This window comes from Mustela lutreola, chromosome 3 (assembly GCF_030435805.1).
Source record: "Mustela lutreola isolate mMusLut2 chromosome 3, mMusLut2.pri, whole genome shotgun sequence".
Taxonomy (NCBI): domain Eukaryota; kingdom Metazoa; phylum Chordata; class Mammalia; order Carnivora; family Mustelidae; genus Mustela; species Mustela lutreola.
Window position 1 is genome coordinate 163,343,132 of NC_081292.1, and position 27,159 is coordinate 163,370,290.

Consider the following 27,159-nt stretch of genomic DNA (forward strand, 5'->3'; position numbering starts at 1 on the left):
TGGAGATAAGCCAGTCACAAAAAGGCAAATAGTGCACAATTCCACTTATATGAGGTTCTCAGAGTAATGAGATTCATGGAAACAGAAAGTAGAAGGGTAGTTACCAGGGGCTGCGGGGAGAAGAAAAGGGAACTGCTGCTTAACTGGTATAGAGTTTCAAATTTGCAAGTTGAAAAGTTTAATAGATCTATTTCACAAGAATGAGAATACATTTAACACTATTGAACTCTATACTTAAAAATAGTTATGATAATTACAGTTGGGTCTATGTTGTGTGTTTTATACCACAGGAAAAAGAGGAAAAAGAAAAGGGAAAGGGAAAGGGAAAAAAAAGAGTAAAAATTTGACACATGCAGCAACTTAGATGGATCTCAAGATGATGGTGAGTGAAAACAAAAACAAAACAAAACAAAAACCCAACTCATCCCCAGTCACATACCCTGTGATTTTATTTAACATTTTAAAAATTTTAACAATTATAGAGCAGAAGAGGAAATTAGTAGTTCCCAGGGATTAGGAATGGATGGGGGAAAGAAAGTGTGACTGACTATAAAAAGGTAACATGAGTTTTTTGTAATGATATCTTTATTGCATTGGTGGTTCCGTAAACTTACATATGCTAAATGTCATAGAACATACACATACACTGTGCCAATATCAGGTTCCTAGATTTGATATTGTAAAGTCGATATTGTATTCATTTTTTACTGTTTCAGTAACAAATTCCCTAAATTATGTGGCCTTGAACAATGCAAATTTATTATCTCACAGTTCTGTAGGTCAGAAGTCTGGGCACCATACGATTCAGCTAATTTCTCTGTTCCTGGCTTCATGGAGCCAAAATCAAGGTGTTGGCAGGGCTGAACTCTTTTCTAGAAGTTCTGGGTTAAATCCACTTTCAAGCTCCTTCAGGTTATTGGCAGAATTCAGTTCTATGTTGTTGTAGGATGCAGATCTATCTCTGCTTCCATGCTGGCTATTGGCTACAGTCATTGTTAGATTCCAGAGGTTGCCTGTATTTCCTGGCTAATGGGCTCCTTTGTCATCTTCAGAGAAGCAGTGGCAGGTAAAGTCCTTCTCATTCTGAATCTTCTGACCTCTCCTTTTGCTTCATTCCTCTTTTGCTTCCTTGATTTCAGTTGGAGAAATTTCTCTGCTTTCACAGGCTCAAATGATTAGATTATATCCACCTAGACAATCCAGGATACTGTCCCTATTTTAAGATCCATAAATTTTATGACATCTGCATAGGTCTTTCACAGCAGTATCTAATTGATAATTAAGTTATGGGAATATGGGGGAGACAACTTTAAAATTCTATCTATCATAATTATGCAAAACACAACCATTACAGGAAACTGGTTAAAGGTTACATGGGAACTCTCTATACCAGTTTTGCAACTCCTTGTAAATTTATAATTATGGCAAAATAAAAAAAAACTTTAAATGCAAAGAAAAAATAAAGGCAATATAAATATATTTCCCATTGAAAAACTACTACCAGAAGACCCAGACTAAAAGAAATACTAAGAAGTTTCAAGTAGAAGAAAAATTATTTCAGTTGGAGATACGGAATTGCAGGAAACAAAAAATGCAGAAAGAGGTAAATACGCAAGAAAAATCTAAGTTGTTATTGACTTTATAATACAATTAAAATGGCATGTTAGATTTAAAATATAGATAGAATTGAAATGCACAACAAGAATAGCATAAAAAGATGGAAAAACTTAAATGGAGTTCAAGTGTTTTAACATTCTTGCACTGTCAGGAAGTTTAAAAGTACTAAATTACAGATGACACTAACAAAGTTAAGGACACACATTATTATCTCTAGTGTAACCACTAAATGAATAGAATATTCATGAAATTAGTGAATATGAAATGAAAGAATATGTGTTAACAAGCCAATAGAAAGAAGTGGAAAAATAAAATACAAGGACCCAAAAGATGACTAGAAAAGAGAAACTAGGAATGAATATCAGGCGGGACAAAGAGAAAACTCAAACATATCAACAAATGTATTAAAGGTAAGCAAACCAAATATTCTAATTAAAAGACAAAGACTATAAGAATAAGTAGAGGGGGTGCATGGGTGGCTCAGTGGGTTAAGCGTCTGCCTTTGGCTCAGGTCAGAATCCTGAGATCATGGTCCTGGGATCCAGCCCTGCACTGGGCTCTCTGCTCACAAGGAGCCTGCTTCCCTCCCTTCCCCCCTCTGCCTCTCTGCCTACTCGTGACCTCGGTCAAATAAATAAATAAAATCTTTTTTAAAAGTACAGATTAAAAAAAAAAACCCATATGCTGTTTGGAACTCACACTTTAATGTAAAGAGACAAGCTGAAAATAAAAGAATAGAATTATAAAATCCATGTAAAATGCCCTTCCCACCAAATAAGAAACCTTAATATAGCTATGTTGAAATCACAAGAAAGAGCTTAAAGAAAAATGGTAAGAAGAGACATTCTGTGATGAAAGTGCCAACCTTCTCAGAAGATACAATAATTCTTAACCTGCATGCACTAATAGCATAACATCAAAATAGAGTTAAGTAAAAACTGGCAGAATAAATCGGAGAAGTTGACAAATGCAAAAGTATAGTTGGAGATTTTAGTAAGCACTTCTCAGTAATTGATAACACAGACTAAAATAAACGGGAAGGGTATAAAAGATTCGAATAACACAACAAACTTGATCTAGTTGACATATGTGTAATACTACACACATTGAAGAATATGTATTTAAATGCCTACAAAACATTTACAAAAATTATAAATTTTTGCATATAGACCATGTAGCTAGTCTTAAATTGCAAAGAACTGAAATCACATAGAGAATGTTCTCTTACCACAGTGGAATTAAAGCTGAAATTAATAGTAAATTTTTAAAAAATATAACTAGAAAGTGGTCACATGCTTGAAAACGAAACAATACATTTGTTAAGAACACATGGTCAAATAAAGAAATTCTAAGAGAAATCAGAAAATGTGTTTAAGTGAAAATTACTAAAATATGGCAAAACAAAATCCACAGGGGACAAAAAAAAATTGTGCTTGATGGAAAGTAGATAGTTTTAGATGTATACATTAGGAAAAAATGTAAAGCTGAAGATTCAATTATATTTCTCAAGAAGTCAGCAACAGAGTAATGTTATCCGACCCTTTTCTCTTTGCAAATATTTCAAATCCTTTAGTTTTCCAAACTAGAGCTTCCTAAATCCACATATTATTTGAACAGATATCGTTGTTGTTGGATTTAGAGTGACAGATGCCTCTTGGAGGAATTCACCATTAGTCAATTTAGTGGATTTAATGAAAACCTCCATCTGTATTTGAAACTGTTCCTACTGTATTGGGAATCCATTAATAGCATCTATATCTAAAAGGAGCTTAATGTGGATATATTTTGGTAGTTTGGAATGCTAGTGTAAGTATCAATACATGTTTTTAAAGCTCTTAGAAATCTGTCAATGAAAACAGCAATATAAATGCAAAAGTTTGGCTTTTCAAACCATTTAGATGCTCAGAATAAGAGAGAAAATGAAATGTGAACTGAACCACAAAATTGGAGTATTTACTTTCCTCACCTCATTTTTTAAAACAAGCAAGACTCAAAGGAAAGAAAGATAAGGGTGGGTGTAGAATTGGCTTCACAACTCATAAACAGCAGTTCTAAAATAACTAACTGGATGAAGATAGACATAGGAAGCTTAAATAAAACAAGCAACTAATATTCTTCAAATAAACTTGATAGTAGTGAGGAAGTAGATATCAAATCCGATCTAAACTCCTGTGTGTCCATTTATTAATCATTCACTAATCCATGCATTCAACCATCCATTAATCTAGGAGATCTTTGTTAACTCTTTGCCAGGCAATGTGCTACATGCGAGAAAAACAATGGAGAGCAAACTGCTGTGTTTTCTTTCTTCTTGGTGTTTACAGTCCAGTAGGGTGGCATTAAAACAAGAAAATAAATAAACTGGTAAGTACAAATTGAGATGGTCTTATGAGACAGAGGTTCAGGGTGTTTTAGGAGCATACAATATGGGATATAGTCTGAGGAGTTAAGGAAAGCATCCCCCAGAAATTTTTATGTGAGCTTCGGTATGTAAGATAGAGATTGGCTAATAGGTCAAAGAGATAGTGGGGGGAAAGAGCCTTCTGGGCAGAAGCAGCAGCACAGGCAAAGCTTCTAGTGGGGTGGAAGGGTGCACTGGGGAACTGAATCAGGGCCAGGGTGACTGAAAAAGAGCCTGAGGGAAGAGTGTGAAAGGGGGAGAGCTGAAGACAGTGTGAAGGAGGTGGGATGACGCTGGGAGGTCAGCAGAAACAAGAGCCATGCAGGCCAGATTAAAGGTCTTGTCTTTCTCCCAATAGCAAAGGGAAGCTGAGAAAGGGTTATCAGCAGGAAGATGACAAGATTAGTTCAGTATTTTTTTTTTTAAAGATTTTATTTATTTATTTGTCAGAGAGAGAGAGAGAGAGAGAGGGAGAGCACAGGCAGACAGAGTGGCAGGCAGAGGCAGAGGGAGAAGCAGGCTCCCTGCGGAGCAAGGAGCCCGACGTGGGACTCGATCCCAGGACGCTGGGATCATGACCTGAGCCGAAGGCAGCTGCTTAACCAACTGAGCCACCCAGGCGTCCCAAGATTAGTTCAGTATTTTAAATATTACTTCACTAGATGTAAGCAGTACAGGTTGGATTCCAGGACACCAGCTAGGATCCTGTGGCATCAATAGAGGGGAAAAGATGGTAGCTTGGAACAATGTTTGGAGGGTACTACTGCCTTCCCTGGGCAAAAAAAAGCCCCACCCAGTAAGAGTCCACTTCCCTTTCCCAAATCTACCTTCCATGATTCCCACCCCTGCCAGGCCAATAGGCTCACTGTCTTCTACACAAATCTTTCCTATTCTTTCTCCCACCTTTGTCCATGTTACTCCTTGCTTCATGAATTTCACCTGAGGCTTTCACCCAAGTCACAACCATCTTAAACACCCAAGTTCACATTGCATTCCCTTTTCCTTAGAACATTCCCACTCCACCATTTCCTTCCTTCTCTGCATTAAACATGTGCTAGTTCCTCCTCTTCCTTCCCCTGCTGAAATTATAGGCTTCTTAGGGAAGGAAATGTGGCTTGCATTTCTCTGGAATCTTCCATAAGATCAAGCATAAGGCTGGTATTAAGTGCAAAACACCCTTCATACCTAATCAACTTGCACTGCAATGAAAAATATCCCCAAGTATATGGATGATAATTTGTGGAAATACATGTTCCAAATTCCACTTAAGATTTTTTAAAAAGTGGTATTTTATTAATATAAAGGGTATTATCGAAGAACGTTTTATAATAGGTTAAAATCCAAGCCATCTGGAGTCAGCACCAAACTTGTGGATTATTCTACCAGTTTGCCTTTTAGTAGCTAAGCATGTGTCTTCTGATTTCTGTGTATTCCCATACATGCCAAACGCAGTGGCATGAACTTGAACTTGGCCTTCAGAAGGATTCCCACTAGAGCTTCTTCTAGGGCAATAGAAAAGTGGGTCTTATCACACACATGCCAGGGTACATTCCCAGCAGGACCTACTGCCTCTGTGCTCCCCACCTGGAAGTCTTACAAGACTCTAACAGCTAAGTAAGAAAGGATCAGAGAAACGGGTCTTATGAGGACAACTTGCCAAGAATTCATTTCTTTATTCATTCTGTATATTAGTTCCACAAATCTTCAATAAAACAATGTCATGCTTTGTGCACCTGAATTTTGTGAAGAGGCTAAATTTTGTGAAATGTGAAAAGGGTCAGCCCATGTGCATAAGACATGGTTTGCATAAATAACAGCTAATATATGTTGAATGTGCCAAGCAAAAGGCAAAGTTCTTTAAATGAATTAGTCACACAACAGCTTCATGAAATAACTCGTATTGTTCAAATAATAAGCCCGAGATTCCAAGATGGAGGTAACTCACCTCACTCAAAATCTCAGGAACAGTAATGATGGGGCCAAGACTCTGATTGAGGTTTGTCTCTCTATGGAATCAGAACATAAACTTCCAATTTTACTTCCCGAACAGTGGCCACACATGGACTACAGATGCACTGGGGGTGTCTGGGTAGGGTTCTGGATGGCTGGAGTTCCTCTGATGTTTCCAGACCACAGCTTTGCTCACACTGTTAACATTCCTTTCTTGTTAGAATACCAAGCAACCTGAGGGATCCCCTCTGATGTTCCTCAGTTGTCTCATGAACTTCTAAGGCGACTCAGGACCTAGTGCCTCCGTGCTCCCCACCTGGGGAGCTCTGCAAATTGGGATTCAATAACCATACAACATCAGGGAGGCAGAAGAGTACTGGATTTTGAAATAGTTTCTGCATCTCAAAGAAATACAATTGAATTCTCCTTTCCCCAACTGGACATATGTGTGATCTTAAGCATCTTAACCTCTCTGTACCTCTGAGTTATAAGAGTACCTACCTTTTTTTATTTTTTAGATATTATTTATTTGTCTGACAGAGACACAGAGAGAGAGAGGAAACACAAGCAGGGGCAGTGGGAGAGGGAGAAGCAGGCTCCCCACTGAGCAGGGAGGCTGATGCGGGGCTCGATCCCAGGACCCTGGGATCATGACCTGAGCCGAAGGCAGAGGCTTAACCACTGAGCCATCCAGGCACCCTAGGGGTTTTCTAATTATTAAATGCAGTAGAATGTGTAAAAGTGCTTTGCATAATTTCTAGCACAGAGTAAAGTAAGAGTAAAGCCCAAAACTTTACTGCTTCTACTATTATTTCTCTTATACACTCTGTTCTTACTTTAAACAGCTAGATGGTTTGCTGGTTATTTCACTTGCCTTGTGCTTGTCTGCTCTCTTGGGGTGAATTCCTCAGAAGCACAATCTGTTACAAGGATTTGGGTGCAGGTAGTTAATTTGGAAAGTGATCCCAGGAAGCACCCATCAGGAGAGTGGAGGAGTGAGGCAGGCAAGGGAAGAAAGCCAGTGTAGGGTAAGTTAATCAGCATCAAGCACTCTGGGTTACTGAGAGAGTTCTACTGGGTATCTCTAAGAGATGGTGCAGCATACACCCAAGAATTGTCCCACCTGAGGGCCAAGAAAGCCCCTATTTGTCACTGGCTGGGGCTGCTCCCAGGGCATCAACCCCCTGATTCTTCCAGCCTGCTTTGCATGCTCACTGAGCAAGTCCCACGGCCAAAGAAAGTTCTCAGAAGAGTTGCAGACCTGGCATCGAGAAGCCACCAGTGTGCACTGGAAGGTACGTGCCCACAAGACATCTTTTTATTCACAGGGCCCAGCATAGTCTTTTACCCAGAGTCAATGCTTACATAAATGTTTTTTGGTTTAAATTGTGTTTCATATTGAAAATGATGAAGCACAAAATGTACTTATCTACTCTACTATGCAAGTGTTACACTTTAACCTCTTGGGAAATGTTTGCTGGAACATCTCTTGGCCTTCTTTAATGAATTTTGATCTTACATCACATTTAAACGCCTTGGAGTTCTGAAAGACAAATATATCCTCATGTAATTTAAATGACAATCAGCAGGCTATTTTTTTCCTTATTAATATACAGAAAACTGGTGGTCACAGCAGGTAACTGATGAGGCTAATCTGTCAATGTCCTGATAATTCGCTGCCTGATTGCTCTCAGTCCGGGAGGATGCATAATCACAGTAACACCAAGCAATTTGATCAGGTCCAGAATAGATCATCGATTGTCCTCAAGTGAGCTGGGTGTCGTCACTGAATGAGGTTGGCACGATATCTCAAGGGAGCTCCTCCGAAAGAAATCAATATTGAGATTTCAAAATATTGTAGAAGAGATCAACAGGAAGCTTCTGTGAGATGCAAACCTAGGGGTAATGTTGTGGCGGAAAGAGAATTGACGTGATTAGTCATCATACTCTGTTAATTCGGACTCAGCCAAAGGTATTCAAAAAGAGGATCCTAATGGATGACTCAGGCATTTGACTGTTTTAGTTTCCACACTTCTCTACAGTTTTCCAAACAGTCTGAGGTATTTCTTAACCAGATGTTAACAAAAATATTCTCCAAACAAAAGGCAAATCATTGTTTCCACTGTGATACGGAGAAATGAATAAGTGGCAAGGCCTTACCAGTGATTAAAGAACACCCAATATTTTTAACCATGACCTGTAATAAATAAAAATGCAACCTACATATTGAAACTTTATCCTTCATTTTGATGGCACTTTTAGATAAATAATTAACAAGATTAGGTAATTTTACTTTGTGGCTGGAATATTTCCGAAGTCAGGTATACATGCCTTTCTTCCTCTAAGCTGTTCCCTTCCTTGTTTGGTTATTTGGAACCATTACTGCTTTTAATTTAAAGCTTCGGAGAAGCCAGTTTCAACAGCCATGTTTTCCTTCCTTACACGTTTTGTTAACCAATTTATGACTTCTAGGAAGGAGAAGGGGAGTACAAGGAAAGCAAAGAGGCACAGGAAGGTTCATGTGTGTGACTGGTACCACTGTGTTGACCTAGCAACAGAGCTTTTCAAGCCTGGTAAGAAATGCAAACTCATTCATTCTCTGATGAAGTTCATTTATGAGTTCTTTGTATACCTGAATCTCAGAATCTCTTACCTGCTCTTCCTTTGCTAAAGAGAAACAGATCTTTATCCTTCTCACTCAGCCTCTGATAACCTAGTAGCACCATCAGCTTCTCTGCCAAAGTCCATTCATTCTTTCAGATGGTCCTGTTAGCTAAGATCTCTTTCATAAGAAGGCCAGATAAACATTCTCTACCTTAACTAACTCTAAGTGCAATTATTTTCTTTAAATAGTAGCTCCCTTCTTTTATTTTATTTTAATTTAATTTATTTTTATATTTTATTTTATTTGCTACCATAGGCCACTTTAAGCTAGCCTCTCAGTTTACGTACATCCCACACAGAAAGCAGATCCTGGTCCACTATGTCTCTTCTAAAAGACAGTAAGCTCTTCTGGTAATTCCCTTTGACCAAGGACTTAAAACTGTTCATTACCCAGTAAACCGGTTTGACCACACTTTAGTCAGGCTTCTCTACTCCCTACACATCCCTAAACTTGGGCTTGTCCCCAAGTCTGAGCAAGCACTAGAGCAGTCAGGTGCAAAACATCCCCTTTCTTGGTTCATTCCAAGAATCAGCTAACCCCCTAGAGAAACATTCCCTGTTAAATTTCCCTGATCATGCTGTCTGCTTACATACACCCCCCACTTGCCCTGCTTCCCACAGAGTTCTTGCTAGTCCTATTCACTCCTCCCTATAAAAGAAAATCTTTTTTCTATTTAATTTTCAGACCCAAAGCTCACAAACACCTTTACCTCTCTGAAAACCCCAGTAGTTATACCCTCAATGTGGGTGAAAGGTTAAGTTTTTGTGACACCACTTTGTTAATTCTAACTATAGTCTAGCACTTCCTTTCAAGTGCTACGGTATTTAATATCTTCTGGTTCCATTTAAAAACCATTTAAAAACCCTACTACAAGTAGGGGCACCTGGGTGGCTCATGGGTTAAAAACCCTACTACAAGTATAAATGTATTTGTCAGGGAAGAAAAACTTTTCCTCTACCCTCAAAGTTTAAGGTTGGTGGCCTACAAATTACATGACAATAGACAGTTTAACAGGAAAAAGGTATATATATTTTATTAATATTCACATGCAGAGAAATTTACAGAAAAAAGTGAAACTCAAAGAAGCAGTTAGATTCAGAGGTTTATATACCCTTTTAACAAAGAAATGAAGGTCTGGCCTTCAAGGGATGATACATTTGGGGGCAGTTACTAGGAAATAATAATAAATAATATAATAATAATAGAGGGCCTATTTTAGTAAGGTCTGTTTATACAAACTCATCTTGGTGTGGACTCCCCATTTTTGAAGATAAGCATTGTTCTTCTCTCTTGATATGTGGGTGGGAAAATGGAGGGGAGTTCCTTTCTCAAAGGGAAATTTAGGCCTTGCTTTCAGGCAGATAAGAGGAAGGCAAGAACTCTTTCTGCATCTGTTGATTCTCAATTGCCTTCAGCTCAGACTCTTCTATAGAAGTGGCATATTCTGAGCTCCTGCCCAGTCGACATATAATTTGTTCAGAAGCTACTCTAAAAGATATTTCCAATGCAATGTGTGCATTACTGCTTTTCAAGAAAGGATTTGCTATGTACTTTTGGCTTAGTATCCTGAAACCAAGCTGTGATTTTACAACCATGAACTTTACAGCTGTGGGGCACTGCACAGGGGCAAACATTAGAATTAAATAATTATCTGAGGGGAAAAAAAAAAAAAACAAACCTGAGTGATTTTTCAATTAAATTTCCAAAAACTATTGAGCAGGTAAATGTAAATTTCCCCACCACGTGTGGTAGTGAAGAATATTATATTACAGAAGATATTTTCAGCTAAGTAATGTATATCCATGGGGTAATATCCTTCTCAAGACTAAACTGTTCCACCTAGTTGGGCAAAGGGCAGGTCACTCAGGGCTCTGAACAGCAGGGTGGGAAGTCTGCATTTTATTCTAAGGAAGATGAAAGGCTTTGGATGATTCCCAACAGGGGAGCCTCATAATCTGATTTATATTTTTTTTTATTTTATTTTATTTTTTTTTTAATTTTTTATTTTTTATAAACATATATTTTTATCCCCAGGGGTACAGGTCTGTGAATCACCAGGTTTACACACTTCACAGCACTCACCAAATCACATACCCTCCCCAATGTCCATAATCCCACCCCCTTCTCCCAAACCCCCTCCCCCCGGCAACCCTCAGTTTGTTTCGTGAGATTAAGAGTCACTTATGGTTTGTCTCCCTCCCAATCCCATCTTGTTTCATTTATTCTTCTTCTACCCACTTAAGCCTCCATGTTGCATCACCACTTCCTCATATCAGGGAGATCATATGATAGTTGTCTTTCTCTGCTTGACTTATTTCGCTAAGCATGATACGCTCTAGTTCCATCCATGTTGTTGCAAATGGCAAGATTTCATTTCTTTTGATGGCTGCATAGTATTCCATTGTGTATATATACCACATCTTCTTGATCCATTCATCTGTTGATGGACATCTAGGTTCTTTCCATAGTTTGGCTATTGTGGACATTGCTCCTATAAACATTCGGGTGCATGTGTCCCTTTGGATCACTACATTTGTATCTTTAGGGTAAATACCCAATAGTGCAATTGCTGGGTCATAGGGCAGTTCTATTTTCAACATTTGGAGGAACCTCCATGCTGTTTTCCAGAGTGGCTGCACCAGCTTGCATTCCCACCAACAGTGTAGGAGGGTTCCCCTTTCTCCGCATCCTCGCCAGCATCTGTCATTTCCTGACTTGTTGATTTTAGCCATTCTGACTGGTGTGAGGTGATATCTCATTGTGGTTTTGATTTGTATTTCCCTGATGCCGAGTGATATGGAGCACTTTTTTATGTGTCTGTTCGCCATCTGGATGTCTTCTTTGCAGAAATGTCTGTTCATGTCTTCTGCCCATTTCTTGATTGGATTATTTGTTCTTTGGGTGTTGAGTTTGCTAAGTTCTTTATAGATTCTGGACACTAGTCCTTTATCTGATATGTCGTTCGCAAATATCTTCTCCCATTCTGTCAGTTGTCTTTTGATTTTGTTAACTGTTTCCTTTGCTGTGCAAAAGCTTTTGATCTTGATGAAATCCCAGTAGTTCATTTTTTCCCTTGCTTCCCTTGCCTTTTGCGTTGTTCCTAGGAAGATGTTGCTGCGGCAGAGGTCGAAGAGGTTGCTGCCCGTGTTCTCCTCAAGGATTTTGATGGATTCCTTTCGTACATTGAGGTCCTTCATCCATTTTGAGTCTATTTTTGTGTGTGGTGTAAGGAAATGGTCCAATTTCATTTTTCTGCATGTGGCTGTCCAATTTTCCCAGCACCATTTATTGAAAAGGCTGTCTTTTTTCCATTGGACATTCTTTCCTGCTTTGTCGAAGATTAGTTGACCATAGAGTTGAGGGTCTATTTCTGGGCTCTCTATTCTGTTCCATTGATCTATGTGTCTGTTTTTGTGCCAGTACCATGCTGTCTTGATGATGACAGCTTTGTAATAGAGCTTGAAGTCCGGAATTGTGATGCCACCAACGTTGGCTTTCTTTTTCAATATCCCTTTGGCTATTCGAGGTCTTTTCTGGTTCCATATAAATTTTAGAATTATTTGTTCCATTTCTTTGAAAAAGATGGATGGTACTTTGATAGGAATTGCATTAAATGTGTAGATTGCTTTAGGTAGCATAGACATTTTCACAATATTTATTCTTCCAATCCAGGAGCATGGAACATTTTTCCATTTCTTTGTGTCTTCCTCAATTTCTTTCATGAGTACTTTATAGTTTTCTGAGTATAGATTCTGTGTCTCTTTGGTTAGGTTTATTCCTAGGTATCTTATGGTTTTGGATGCAATTGTAAATGGGATTGACTCCTTAATATCTCTTTCTTCTGTCTTGCTGTTGGTGTAGAGAAATGCAACTGATTTCTGTGCATTGATTTTATATCCTGACACTTTACTGAATTCCTGTATAAGTTCTAGCAGTTTTGGAGTGGAGTCTTTTGGGTTTTCCACATATAGTATCATATCATCTGCGAAGAGTGATAATTTGACTTCTTCTTTGCCGATTTGGATGCCTTTAATTTCCTTTTGTTGTCTGATTGCTGAGGCTAGGACCTCTAGTACGATGTTGAATAGCAGTGGTGATAATGGACATCCCTGCCGTGTTCCTGACCTTAGCGGAAAAGCTTTCAGTTTTTCTCCATTGAGAATGATATTTGCGGTGGGTTTTTCATAGATGGCTTTGATGATATTGAGGTATGTGCCCTCTATCCCTACACTTTGAAGAGTTTTGATCAGGAAGGGATGTTGTACTTTGTCAAATGCTTTTTCAGCATCTATTGAGAGTATCATATGGTTCTTGTTCTTACTTTTATTGATGTGTTGTATCACATTGACTGATTTGCGGATGTTGAACCAACCTTGCAGCCCTGGAATAAATCCCACTTGGTCGTGGTGAATAATCTTTTTAATGTACTGTTGAATCCGATTGGCTAGTATTTTGTTGAGTATTTTCGCATCTGTGTTCATCAAGGATATCGGTCTATAGCTCTCTTTTTTGGTGGGATCCTTGTCTGGTTTTGGGATCAAGGTGATGCTGGCCTCATAAAATGAGTTTGGAAGTTTTCCTTCCATTTCTATTTTTTGGAACAGTTTCAGGAGAATAGGAATTAGTTCTTCTTTAAATGTTTGGTAGAATTCCCCCGGGAAGCCGTCTGGCCCTGGGCTTTTGTTTGTTTGGAGATTTTTAATGACTGTTTCAATCTCCTTACTGGTTATGGGTCTGTTCAGGCTTTCTATTTCTTCATGGTTCAGTTGTGGTAGTTTATATGTTTCTAGGAATGCATCCATTTCTTCCAGATTGTCAAATTTGTTGGAGTAGAGTTGCTCATAGTATGTTCTTATAATAGTTTGTATTTCCTTGGTGTTAGTTGTGATCTCTCCTCTTTCATTCATGATTTTATTTATTTGGGTCCTTTCTCTTTTCTTTTTGATAAGTCGGGCCAGGGGTTTATCAATTTTATTAATTCTTTCAAAGAACCAGCTCCTAGTTTCGTTGATTTGTTCTATTGTTTTTTTGGTTTCTATTTCATTGATTTCTGCTCTGATCTTTATGATTTCTCTTCTCCTGCTGGGCTTAGGGTTTCTTTCTTGTTCTTTCTCCAGCTCCTTTAGGTGTAGGGTTAGGTTGTGTACCTGAGACCTTTCTTGTTTCTTGAGAAAGGCTTGTACCGCTATATATTTTCCTCTCAGGACTGCCTTTGTTGTGTCCCACAGATTTTGAACCGTTGTATTTTCATTATCATTTGTTTCCATGATTTTTTTCAATTCTTCTTTAATTTCCCGGTTGACCCATTCATTCTTTAGAAGGATACTGTTTAGTCTCCATGTATTTGGGTTCTTTCCAAACTTCCTTTTGTGGTTGAGTTCTAGCTTTAGAGCATTGTGGTCTGAAAATATGCAGGGAATGATCCCAATCTTTTGATACCGGTTGAGTCCTGATTTAGGACCGAGGACGTGATCTATTCTGGAGAATGTTCCATGTGCACTAGAGAAGAATGTGTATTCTGTTGCTTTGGGATGAAATATTCTGAATATATCTGTGATGTCCATCTGGTCCAGTGTGTCATTTAAGGCCTTTATTTCCTTGCTGATCTTTTGCTTGGATGACCTGTCCATTTCAGTGAGGGGAATGTTAAAGTCCCCTACTATTATTGTATTGTTGTTTATGTGTTTCTTTGATTTTGTTATTAATTGGTTTATATAGTTGGCTGCTCCCACGTTGGGGGCATAGATATTTAAAATTGTTAAATCTTCTTGTTGGACAGACCCTTTGAGTATGATATAGTGTCCTTCCTCATCTCTTATTACAGTCTTTGGCTTAAAATCTAATTGATCTGATATAAGGATTGCCACTCCTGCTTTCTTCTGATGTCCATTAGCATGGTAAATTCTTTTCCACCCCCTCACTTTAAATCTGGAGGTGTCTTCGGGCTTAAAATGTGTTTCTTGGAGGCAACATATAGATGGGTTTTGTTTTTTTATCCATTCTGATACCCTGTGTCTTTTGACAGGGGCATTTAGCCCATTCACATTCAGGGTAACTATTGAGAGATATGAATTTAGTGCCATTGTATTGCCTGTAAGGTGACTGTTACTGTATAGGTCTCTGTTCCTTTCTGATCTACCACTTGTAGGCTCTCTCTTTGCTTAGAGGACCCCTTTCAATATTTCCTGTAGAGCTGGTTTGGTATTTGCAAATTCTTTCAGTTGTTGTTTGTCCTGGAAGCTTTTAATCTCTCCTTCTATTTTCAATGATAGCCTAGCTGGATATAGTATTCTTGGCTGCATGTTTTTCTCGTTTAGTGCTCTGAAAATATCATGCCAGCTCTTTCTGGCCTGCCAGGTCTCTGTGGATAAGTCAGCTGCCAATCTAATATTTTTACCATTGTATGTTACAGACTTCTTTTCCCGGGCTGCTTTCAGGATTTTCTCTTTGTCATTGAGACTTGTAAATTTTACTATTAGGTGACGGGGTGTGGGCCTATTCTTATTGATTTTGAGGGGCATTCTCTGAACCTCCTGAATTTTGATGCTCGTTCCCTTTGCCATATTGGGGAAATTCTCCCCAATAATTCTCTCCAGTATACCTTCTGCTCCCCTCTCACTTTCTTCTTCTTCTGGAATCCCAATTATTCTAATGTTGTTTCGTCTTATGGTGTCACTTATCTCTCGAATTCTCCCCTCGTGGTCCAGTAGCTGTTTGTCCCTCTTTTGCTCAGCTTCTTTATTCTCTGTCATTTGGTCTTCTATATCACTAATTCTTTCTTCTGCCTCATTTATCCTAGCAGTTAGAGCCTCCATTTTTGATTGCACCTCATTAATAGCTTTTTTGATTTCACCTTGGTTAGATTTTAGTTCTTTTATTTCTCCAGAAAGGGCTTTTATATCTCTCGAGAGGGTTTCTCTCATATCTTCCATGCCTTTTTCGAGCCCGGCTAGAACCTTGAGAATTGTCATTCTGAACTCTAGATCTGACATATTACCGATGTCTGTATTGATTAGGTCCCTAGCCTTCGGTACTGCCTCTTGTTCTTTTTTTTGTGGTGAATTTTTCCGTCTTGTCATTTTGTCCATATAAGAGTAAATGAAGGGGCAAGTAAAATACTAAAAGGGTGGCAACAACCCCAGGAAAATATGCTTTAACCAAATTAGAAGAGATCCAAAATCGTGAGTGGGGAGAAAGGGGATAAAAAGAGGTTCAAAAAGGAAGAAAGAAAAAAGAAAAAGGAAAAAAAAAAAGAAAAGAAAAGAATATTTTTAAAGAAAGAAAACACCTAAGAAAAATGTAAAAAAAAATATATATATATATATTAGATAAACTAGTAAAAAATCGTTAAAAAAGAAAAAGGTAACAGTTAAAAAATAAATTTTACCCGAAGGCGAGAAAAAAAAAAAAATGAAAAAGAAAAAATTAAATTAACTGCAAGACTAAAAAAAATCACAGGAAAAAAGCCATGAGTTCCGTGCTTGGCTTTCTCCTCCTCTGGAATTCTGCTGCTCTCCTTGGTATTGAAACCGCACTCCTTGGTAGGTGAACTTGGTCTCGGCTGGATTTCTTGTTGATCTTCTGGGGGAGGGGCCTGTTGTAGTGATTCTCAAGTGTCTTTGCCCCAGGCGGAATTACACCGCCCTTACCCGGGGCCGGGGTGAGTAATCCGCTCGGGTTTGCTTTCAGGAGCTTTTGTTCCCTGAGCGCTTTCCGTAGAGTTCCGGAGGATGGGAATACAAATGGCGGCCTCCTGGTCTCCGGCCCGGAGGAGCCGAGAGCCCAGGGCCCCACTCCTCAGTGCGCCCTCAGAGAACAGCGCCCAGTTACTCCCGTCTGCCTGACCTCCGGCCGCGCTCCGAGCTCACCGAGCCTGCGACCGGTTCAAGGTAACACGGAGCTGCGAGCTTACTGTCGGCTCTGTCTCTGTAGCCGGCTTTCCCGTTCCAATACCCGCAAGCTCTGCGACACTCAGACACCCCCGATCCTTCTGTGACCCTGCGGGACCTGAGGCCACGCTGACCCCGCGTGGGCTTCGCCCCGGTTTAGCCTCTGGAGCGATGTCCCTCAGCGGAACAGACTTTTAAAAGTCCTGATTTTGTGCGCGGTTGCTCCGCCGCTTGCCGGGAGCCGGCCCCTCCCCCCGGGGTCTATCTTCCCGTCGCTTTGGATTCACTTCTCCGCCGGTCCTACCTTTCAGAAAGTGGTTGTTTTTCTGTTTCCAGAATTGCTGTTCTTCTTCTCTTCGATCTGCCGATGGATTTTCAGGTGTTTGCAATCTTTAGATAAGCTATCTAGCTGATCTACGGCTAGCTGAAGCAGTCTCAGCTTGCTACTTCTCCGCCATCTTGACTGCTCCCTCCTGATTTATATTTTTTTTTCTTTGTCATTGAAATAATGTTTATTTTTACATGGTTATAAAAATAACAAATGCTTATTGTATTAGAGACTTGAAAATACAGCATAAAGAAGGAAATAATCACCCATATTCCCACTGTCTAGAAGTCACCCGTTATTTTTAGGTATTCTTTTCCAGTGTCTTTCTATATACAAATATTTTATATAATTTATTATTATTATTAGATTAATATATTACTTTATTATATTATTTTTTTTTAATTTTTTATTTTTTATAAACATATATTTTTTATATACATATATTTTTATCCCCAGGTCTGTGAATCACCAGGTTTACACACTTCACAGCACTCACCAAATCACATACCCTCCCCAGTGTCCATAATCCCACCCCCTTCTCCCCAACCCCCTCCCCCCAGCAACCCTCAGTTTGTTTTGTGAGATTAAGAGTCACTTATGGTTTGTCTCCCTCCCAATCCCATCTTGTTTCATTTATTCTTCTACCCACTTAAGCCTCCATGTTGCATCACCACTTCCTCATATCAGGGAGATCATATGATAGTTGTCTTTCTCTGCTTGACTTATTTCGCTAAGCATGATACGCTCTAGTTCCATCCATGTTGTTGCAAATGGCAAGATTTCATTTCTTTTGATGGCTGCATAGTATTCCATTGTGTATATATACCACATCTTCTTGATCCATTCATCTGTTGATGGACATCTAGGTTCTTTCCATAGTTTGGCTATTGTGGACATTGCTGCTATAAACATTCGGGTGCATGTGTCCCTTTGGATCACTACATTTGTATCTTTAGGGTAAATACCCAATAGTGCAATTGCTGGGTCATAGGGCAGTTCTATTTTCAACATTTGGAGGAACCTCCATGCTGTTTTCCAGAGTGGCTGCACCAGCTTGCATTCCCACCAACAGTGTAGGAGGGTTCCCCTTTCTCCGCATCCTCGCCAGCATCTGTCATTTCCTGACTTGTTGATTTTAGCCATTCTGACTGGTGTGAGGTGATATCTCATTGTGGTTTTGATTTGTATTTCCCTGATGCCGAGTGATATGGAGCACTTTTTTATGTGTCTGTTCGCCATCTGGATGTCTTCTTTGCAGAAATGTCTGTTCATGTCTTCTGCCCATTTCTTGATTGGATTATTTGTTCTTTGGGTGTTGAGTTTGCTAAGTTCTTTATAGATTCTGGACACTAGTCCTTTATCTGATATGTCGTTCGCAAATATCTTCTCCCATTCTGTCAGTTGTCTTTTGATTTTGTTAACTGTTTCCTTTGCTGTGCAAAAGCTTTTGATCTTGATGAAATCCCAGTAGTTCATTTTTTCCCTTGCTTCCCTTGCCTTTTGCGTTGTTCCTAGGAAGATGTTGCTGCGGCAGAGGTCGAAGAGGTTGCTGCCCGTGTTCTCCTCAAGGATTTTGATGGATTCCTTTCGTACATTGAGGTCCTTCATCCATTTTGAGTCTATTTTTGTGTGTGGTGTAAGGAAATGGTCCAATTTCATTTTTCTGCATGTGGCTGTCCAATTTTCCCAGCACCATTTATTGAAAAGGCTGTCTTTTTTCCATTGGACATTCTTTCCTGCTTTGTCGAAGATTAGTTGACCATAGAGTTGAGGGTCTATTTCTGGGCTCTCTATTCTGTTCCATTGATCTATGTGTCTGTTTTTGTGCCAGTACCATGCTGTCTTGATGATGACAGCTTTGTAATAGAGCTTGAAGTCCGGAATTGTGATGCCACCAACGTTGGCTTTCTTTTTCAATATCCCTTTGGCTATTCGAGGTCTTTTCTGGTTCCATATAAATTTTAGAATTATTTGTTCCATTTCTTTGAAAAAGATGGATGGTACTTTGATAGGAATTGCATTAAATGTGTAGATTGCTTTAGGTAGCATAGACATTTTCACAATATTTATTCTTCCAATCCAGGAGCATGGAACATTTTTCCATTTCTTTGTGTCTTCCTCAATTTCTTTCATGAGTACTTTATAGTTTTCTGAGTATAGATTCTGTGTCTCTTTGGTTAGGTTTATTCCTAGGTATCTTATGGTTTTGGATGCAATTGTAAATGGGATTGACTCCTTAATATCTCTTTCTTCTGTCTTGCTGTTGGTGTAGAGAAATGCAACTGATTTCTGTGCATTGATTTTATATCCTGACACTTTACTGAATTCCTGTATAAGTTCTAGCAGTTTTGGAGTGGAGTCTTTTGGGTTTTCCACATATAGTATCATATCATCTGCGAAGAGTGATAATTTGACTTCTTCTTTGCCGATTTGGATGCCTTTAATTTCCTTTTGTTGTCTGATTGCTGAGGCTAGGACCTCTAGTACGATGTTGAATAGCAGTGGTGATAATGGACATCCCTGCCGTGTTCCTGACCTTAGCGGAAAAGCTTTCAGTTTTTCTCCATTGAGAATGATATTTGCGGTGGGTTTTTCATAGATGGCTTTGATGATATTGAGGTATGTGCCCTCTATCCCTACACTTTGAAGAGTTTTGATCAGGAAGGGATGTTGTACTTTGTCAAATGCTTTTTCAGCATCTATTGAGAGTATCATATGGTTCTTGTTCTTACTTTTATTGATGTGTTGTATCACATTGACTGATTTGCGGATGTTGAACCAACCTTGCAGCCCTGGAATAAATCCCACTTGGTCGTGGTGAATAATCTTTTTAATGTACTGTTGAATCCGATTGGCTAGTATTTTGTTGAGTATTTTCGCATCTGTGTTCATCAAGGATATCGGTCTATAGCTCTCTTTTTTGGTGGGATCCTTGTCTGGTTTTGGGATCAAGGTGATGCTGGCCTCATAAAATGAGTTTGGAAGTTTTCCTTCCATTTCTATTTTTTGGAACAGTTTCAGGAGAATAGGAATTAGTTCTTCTTTAAATGTTTGGTAGAATTCCCCCGGGAAGCCGTCTGGCCCTGGGCTTTTGTTTGTTTGGAGATTTTTAATGACTGTTTCAATCTCCTTACTGGTTATGGGTCTGTTCAGGCTTTCTATTTCTTCATGGTTCAGTTGTGGTAGTTTATATGTTTCTAGGAATGCATCCATTTCTTCCAGATTGTCAAATTTGTTGGAGTAGAGTTGCTCATAGTATGTTCTTATAATAGTTTGTATTTCCTTGGTGTTAGTTGTGATCTCTCCTCTTTCATTCATGATTTTATTTATTTGGGTCCTTTCTCTTTTCTTTTTGATAAGTCGGGCCAGGGGTTTATCAATTTTATTAATTCTTTCAAAGAACCAGCTCCTAGTTTCGTTGATTTGTTCTATTGTTTTTTTGGTTTCTATTTCATTGATTTCTGCTCTGATCTTTATGATTTCTCTTCTCCTGCTGGGCTTAGGGTTTCTTTCTTGTTCTTTCTCCAGCTCCTTTAGGTGTAGGGTTAGGTTGTGTACCTGAGACCTTTCTTGTTTCTTGAGAAAGGCTTGTACCGCTATATATTTTCCTCTCAGGACTGCCTTTGTTGTGTCCCACAGATTTTGAACCGTTGTATTTTCATTATCATTTGTTTCCATGATTTTTTTCAATTCTTCTTTAATTTCCCGGTTGACCCATTCATTCTTTAGAAGGATACTGTTTAGTCTCCATGTATTTGGGTTCTTTCCAAACTTCCTTTTGTGGTTGAGTTCTAGCTTTAGAGCATTGTGGTCTGAAAATATGCAGGGAATGATCCCAATCTTTTGATACCGGTTGAGTCCTGATTTAGGACCGAGGATGTGATCTATTCTGGAGAATGTTCCATGTGCACTAGAGAAGAATGTGTATTCTGTTGCTTTGGGATGAAATATTCTGAATATATCTGTGATGTCCATCTGGTCCAGTGTGTCATTTAAGGCCTTTATTTCCTTGCTGATCTTTTGCTTGGATGACCTGTCCATTTCAGTGAGGGGAATGTTAAAGTCCCCTACTATTATTGTATTGTTGTTTATGTGTTTCTTTGATTTTGTTATTAATTGGTTTATATAGTTGGCTGCTCCCACGTTGGGGGCATAGATATTTAAAATTGTTAAATCTTCTTGTTGGACAGACCCTTTGAGTATGATATAGTGTCCTTCCTCATCTCTTATTACAGTCTTTGGCTTAAAATCTAATTGATCTGATATAAGGATTGCCACTCCTGCTTTCTTCTGATGTCCATTAGCATGGTAAATTCTTTTCCACCCCCTCACTTTAAATCTGGAGGTGTCTTCGGGCTTAAAATGTGTTTCTTGGAGGCAACATATAGATGGGTTTTGTTTTTTTATCCATTCTGATACCCTGTGTCTTTTGACAGGGGCATTTAGCCCATTCACATTCAGGGTAACTATTGAGAGATATGAATTTAGTGCCATTGTATTGCCTGTAAGGTGACTGTTACTGTATATGGTCTCTGTTCCTTTCTGATCTACCACTTGTAGGCTCTCTCTTTGCTTAGAGGACCCCTTTCAATATTTCCTGTAGAGCTGGTTTGGTATTTGCAAATTCTTTCAGTTGTTGTTTGTCCTGGAAGCTTTTAATCTCTCCTTCTATTTTCAATGATAGCCTAGCTGGATATAGTATTCTTGGCTGCATGTTTTTCTCGTTTAGTGCTCTGAAAATATCATGCCAGCTCTTTCTGGCCTGCCAGGTCTCTGTGGATAAGTCAGCTGCCAATCTAATATTTTTACCATTGTATGTTACAGACTTCTTTTCCCGGGCTGCTTTCAGGATTTTCTCTTTGTCATTGAGACTTGTAAATTTTACTATTAGGTGACGGGGTGTGGGCCTATTCTTATTGATTTTGAGGGGCATTCTCTGAACCTCCTGAATTTTGATGCTTGTTCCCTTTGCCATATTGGGGAAATTCTCCCCAATAATTCTCTCCAGTATACCTTCTGCTCCCCTCTCACTTTCTTCTTCTTCTGGAATCCCAATTATTCTAATGTTGTTTCGTCTTATGGTGTCACTTATTTCTCGAATTCTCCCCTCGTGGTCCAGTAGCTGTTTGTCCCTCTTTTGATCAGCTTCTTTATTCTCTGTCATTTGGTCTTCTATATCACTAATTCTTTCTTCTGCCTCATTTATCCTAGCAGTGAGAGCCTCCATTTTTGATTGCACCTCATTAATAGCTTTTTTGATTTCAACTTGGTTAGATTTTAGTTCTTTTATTTCTCCAGAAAGGGCTTTTATATCTCTCGAGAGGGTTTCTCTCATATCTTCCATGCCTTTTTCGAGCCCGGCTAGAACCTTGAGAATTGTCATTCTGAACTCTAGATCTGACATATTACCGATGTCTGTATTGATTAGGTCCCTAGCCTTCGGTACTGCCTCTTGTTCTTTTTTTTGTGGTGAATTTTTACGTCTTGTCATTTTGTCCAGAGAAGAGTAAATGAAGGGGCAAGTAAAATACTAAAAGGGTGGCAACAACCCCAGGAAAATATGCTTTAGCCAAATTAGAAGAGATCCAAAATCGTGAGTGGGGAGAAAGGGGATAAAAAGAGGTTCAAAAAGGAAGAAAGAAAAAAGAAAAAAAAAAAAAAAAAAAAAGAAAAGTATTTTTTTTAAAAAAGAAAACACCTAAGAAAAATGTAAAAAAATATATATATATATATTAGATAAACTAGTAAAAAATCGTTAAAAAAGAAAAAGGTAACAGTTAAAAAAAAAAAAAATTTTACCCGAAGGCGAGAAAAAAAAAAAAAATGAAAAAGAAAAAATTAAATTAACTGCAAGACTAAAAAAAATCACAGGAAAAAAGCCATGAGTTCCGTGCTTGGCTTTCTCCTCCTCTGGAATTCTGCTGCTCTCCTTGGTATTGAAACCGCACTCCTTGGTAGGTGAACTTGGTCCTGGCTGGATTTCTTGTTGATCTTCTGGGGGAGGGGCCTGTTGTAGTGATTCTCAAGTGTCTTTGCCCCAGGCGGAATTACACCGCCCTTACCCGGGGCCGGGGTGAGTAATCCGCTCGGGTTTGCTTTCAGGAGCTTTTGTTCCCTGAGCGCTTTCCGTAGAGTTCCAGAGGACGGGAATACAAATGGCGGCCTCCTGGTCTCCGGCCCGGAGGAGCCGAGAGCCCAGAGCCCCACTCCTCAGTGCGCCCTCAGAGAACAGCGCCCAGTTACTCCCGTCTGCCTGACCTCCGGCCGCGCTCCGAGCTCACCGAGCCTGCGACCGGTTCAAGGTAACACGGAGCTGCGAGCTTACTGTCGGCTCTGTCTCTGTAGCCGGCTTTCCCGTTCCAATACCCGCAAGCTCTGCGACACTCAGACACCCCCGATCCTTCTGTGACCCTGCGGGACCTGAGGCCACGCTGACCCCGCATGGGCTTCGCCCCGGTTTAGCCTCTGGAGCGATGTCCCTCAGCGGAACAGACTTTTAAAAGTCCTGATTTTGTGCGCGGTTGCTCCGCCGCTTGCCGGGAGCCGGCCCCTCCCCCCGGGGTCTATCTTCCCGTCGCTTTGGATTCACTTCTCCGCCGGTCCTACCTTTCAGAAAGTGGTTGTTTTTCTGTTTCCAGAATTGCTGTTCTTCTTCTCTTCGATCTGCCGATGGATTTTCAGGTGTTTGCAATCTTTAGATAAGCTATCTAGCTGATCTCCGGCTAGCTGAAGCAGTCTCAGCTTGCTACTTCTCCGCCATCTTGACTCCTCCCTCCTGATTTATATTTTTAAATGCTCCCACTCTTGGCTGTTAGGTGAGGGAAAGAATGATAGAAGAACATGAACGGCAGTTAGGAATCCAGTCTAGATAAAAGACGGCTGTTCGCACACAGTTGCTGCCAGTAAGCAACTCGGGAATTCATCCCTCAGGAATCAAGGCTGAAGACACTGTAAAGGCATGGAGTGTTTTCCCACCTAAAATACACCACGTGCACTTCCAGTTAGGTGCCTGTTCACTGGTTTCCCCTCACCTTCCTTTTTTTTTTTGCCTCTGTGTGTGTGTGCACACGCACGTGCCCTTCAAAAGGGCACATCCTTATCCATCTTCTCCATATATCACTCTTCATTCCCTCCCTAACTGGGGTCACTCTAGTCTCTCTTCTCAGCAATATTAATCTTGGCAATCTAGAAGACATTGGGTATAAATTAACCCAGGAGAAATTTAGGCTAATAACACTATTGCTTGGTGGTTACTGCACTATTTGGTACCAACTCTCTCTGGGTTCACATTCTAGGTCCACTATTTCCTATGATCTTTGCCGAATTGCTGAAATTCCCTGTGCCTCAATTTCCTTATATGTAAAACAGGAATGCTAGTAGTATTTGTTCCACATGATTGTTACTAAGACTGAATGAGCTGATATTTACAAAGTACCGATATCTTTCCCTAACACATAATACATGCTACTTGGATGTTTGCTATTATCATCACTGCATACCTACCTTTTAGAGCTGTATGAGGAACAGATAAATAACACCTGTAAAGCACTCAGCACTGGGACTCAACACAGATATAGTAAGTATCCAGTTCATGCTCAGCTATGATTATTTTGCTCAAATATGATACAAATCTCAGCAATGATCCAGTGTTTATTTTCGCCTCTTTTGCTGTTTCTAATTCCTTTTTCAGTCCCTAAGAGGTCACCCATGTCTGTGCCTGTGTCTGTGATGAGTATATTTAACCTCGGGGCCAGGAGAGAAAATATTGCAAGAGAGGCAGAAGCCATTGGCTCATTTCCCAGTTTTCTCTGCTTCTATTAAAAAAAAATAAAAGTGCTTCTCCTAAGAACTAGGTACCACATTTTTGAGACTCCAGCTGAGGTAAATTAATTAAATAGTTCATTAATTTTGGCACTCTTACATGAAATGAAAGCAGTTTTGGAAAGTGCACCTTTGTCTGGGTTAATTAGTAAGTGAGAACATTGGGACTTTGCTACATTTTTTGCTTCAGCGATTCTTGTAATTATTTTTTTAGGTTCATGTTCTATGTAAACTTATAAAGACATGTTTTAATATCCATTCTGTGATACGGGGAATATTAGTAGTGATCTAAGGGACATCGAGTGAGGAGAGTACAGGGGCTGTGTTGCGACAAGATGAGGAAGAAACTAGAACTGGGGGTTAGGGGAAAGAGGTGGAACTTTCTGAATAATAAAGGCTGTGTGCAAGAAAAAGCACCTTTAACAGCCTGTTCCATTTTTATGTCTGATTACATGGATCCCAAATTCATTTTTATCATCTTAATGTTTATATGGTTACCGGTATTTCTGACTTGCGTAACTTTTGCATGCCTCTTAAGAAATCTCTCTAATTGTTTGCGTTTCTCACAGATAATTCAGAAGTCTTTGGCAACAATGTTACCTTATATGAGAGCAAACACGTTCTCAGTCACGCAGTGAGGATATAAATGCTGGAGCTGCTTGAAGCACAAATCAGTTTAGTGGAATTTTTTCCCCTTCCTCTTTGTTTCCACCCACTGGTTGGAACAAAATTGGCATCTGACGCCCAGATTGAAATGCATACTGTGACCTTCCTTTGGCTCTATAAATATTATGGGACCTGCTTACACACCCCCATATGTGTGATGTTTCAGCTTAAATTGTAGTGTGATGTGATGTGTAATCAACCAGATGAGGGTAAGATTCATTATTCTAACTTGTCTAATGCTGGCTGTGCAAAATCATGAGTAGGTCAAGAGGAAGGCTGGAAAGTACCTGAAGAACACAGACTTATAAAACTCTATAATGTCTTTAGCCCAAAGGAATTTCCTTACGCCAGGTAATTATCTTGACTATCTGGCCAATTACGGAATTAATGTTTATTGAGTCACAAAATGTGTATCAGATACTTTACATAATAATTTTATCCCTTCTTTGCTACAACACTGCAGAGTAAGTGTCAATGGCCCTGTTTAACAGATAGGAAAACAGATAGGTTCAGAGAAGTAAAATGACCAGCCCAAAGGGATGCTACATGATGGTGTATTTATAAGATTAAATACTCTAAGGAGATTTGAGTCTAAGCTGTCTAAGATTCTCCTCTACATATCTTTCTATATAAGTGTCATCAGCAAAGTGATTCCTGGCCCCAAGCACAGGCTGTAGGAAGCTAGAGCATATGTTTTTAGGCAGTATTACTCAGGCCAGTGGAATGTTACCACAACGAAAATGACATCACAGATGTTCATATGTATCACACACTCTAGTTATTTAAGGGTTTTTAAGAGAATCCTACTCAAACAGCATTTTAGATACATATGGCAAAATAAATCTAATCTTGGCTGGGCCTCAGAAATTGCTGTCAGCTGAGGTTGAAGGCATTCTCCCATAGGACCCTGGCAATGGACACTCTGCCCTGTGTTAGAAATCCTTGAGGATCCTGAAGTAGGCGTTGCTCTTGATCCAATAAGTCTCCACATCTTCCTCCGTCTGACCACCCCTGATGGTAAAAGAGCATTTTCTTAGCCACCAATCTCTCTCTCACACAAGCACATACACACATACATCATTGCTTCAAATCTCTCTTAAGTGTTCTCTCCTTCCTAATAGATTCCAAGAACCCCAAGGAAGTTGGGGCTGCTTCATATTCATAGAATTGTAGACACTTTTTATTTATCCCAATGACTGATAGGCACTTTGGCATTTACTAGCATTTACTTCTGGCATTCAGGGTCAGACACGCTAAATATCTTCCAGTGTGCAATGAAGTCTGCACCAAGACAAACCATCCTTCCCAAAGGTCAACAGCCCCATGGAGAAGCTCTGAACCAGAGTATCCTTACCTTCCTTTCCTTCCACTCCTTTTCCATTTCCCTCCCCCAACTCCCTTCCAACAGCTCACTCCAGCAAGTGCCTTATGGAAGAAGAAGGGAAATGGATTAACATATCACCCCAAAAGATAACCTACTGTTCTCAGTTCTGATCCTCTGACCCAAGTTCCCCTAATTTCTTGGGTTGATGGGACGTCTGATTTTTGTCCAACCTGGTGAACATTCTTCATTGGCAGCTACTCAAAAGACCACTGCTTGAACATTTCAGCACTTGGGGTTCATTTTTGCTGCCAAAACAGCAATTATTGAAGTCTGCTACATATTGCTGGGACATCCATAAGGGTTTTTCCTTTTTTCCAATATGGAAAACATTTGTTCTGCCAAAGCCATGCCTACCCCCAGCACAGGAGTTGACAGGACCATTTGCTTCTAGCATAGGGAGAACTGACCCCTATAAATTATAATTATATATATATATAT

At 39.6% G+C, this 27,159-nt stretch overlaps 1 long non-coding RNA gene across 2 annotated transcripts in view; it reads right to left on the reverse strand.

The window, feature by feature from the left end:
* Window positions 1–573: 573 nt before the first annotated feature.
* The window catches only part of LOC131827229 (uncharacterized), a 156,894-nt gene continuing 130,308 nt past the window's right edge, over window positions 574–27,159 (reverse strand). Inside the window, exon 4 of one of the 2 annotated variants that reach the window (XR_009351951.1) lies at window positions 574–7,864. This is a non-coding gene — a long non-coding RNA (uncharacterized LOC131827229). Of the gene's footprint in view, window positions 7,865–23,631; window positions 26,349–27,159 lie in introns of those variants that run through there. The other variant, XR_009351952.1, reaches the window with a different exon arrangement.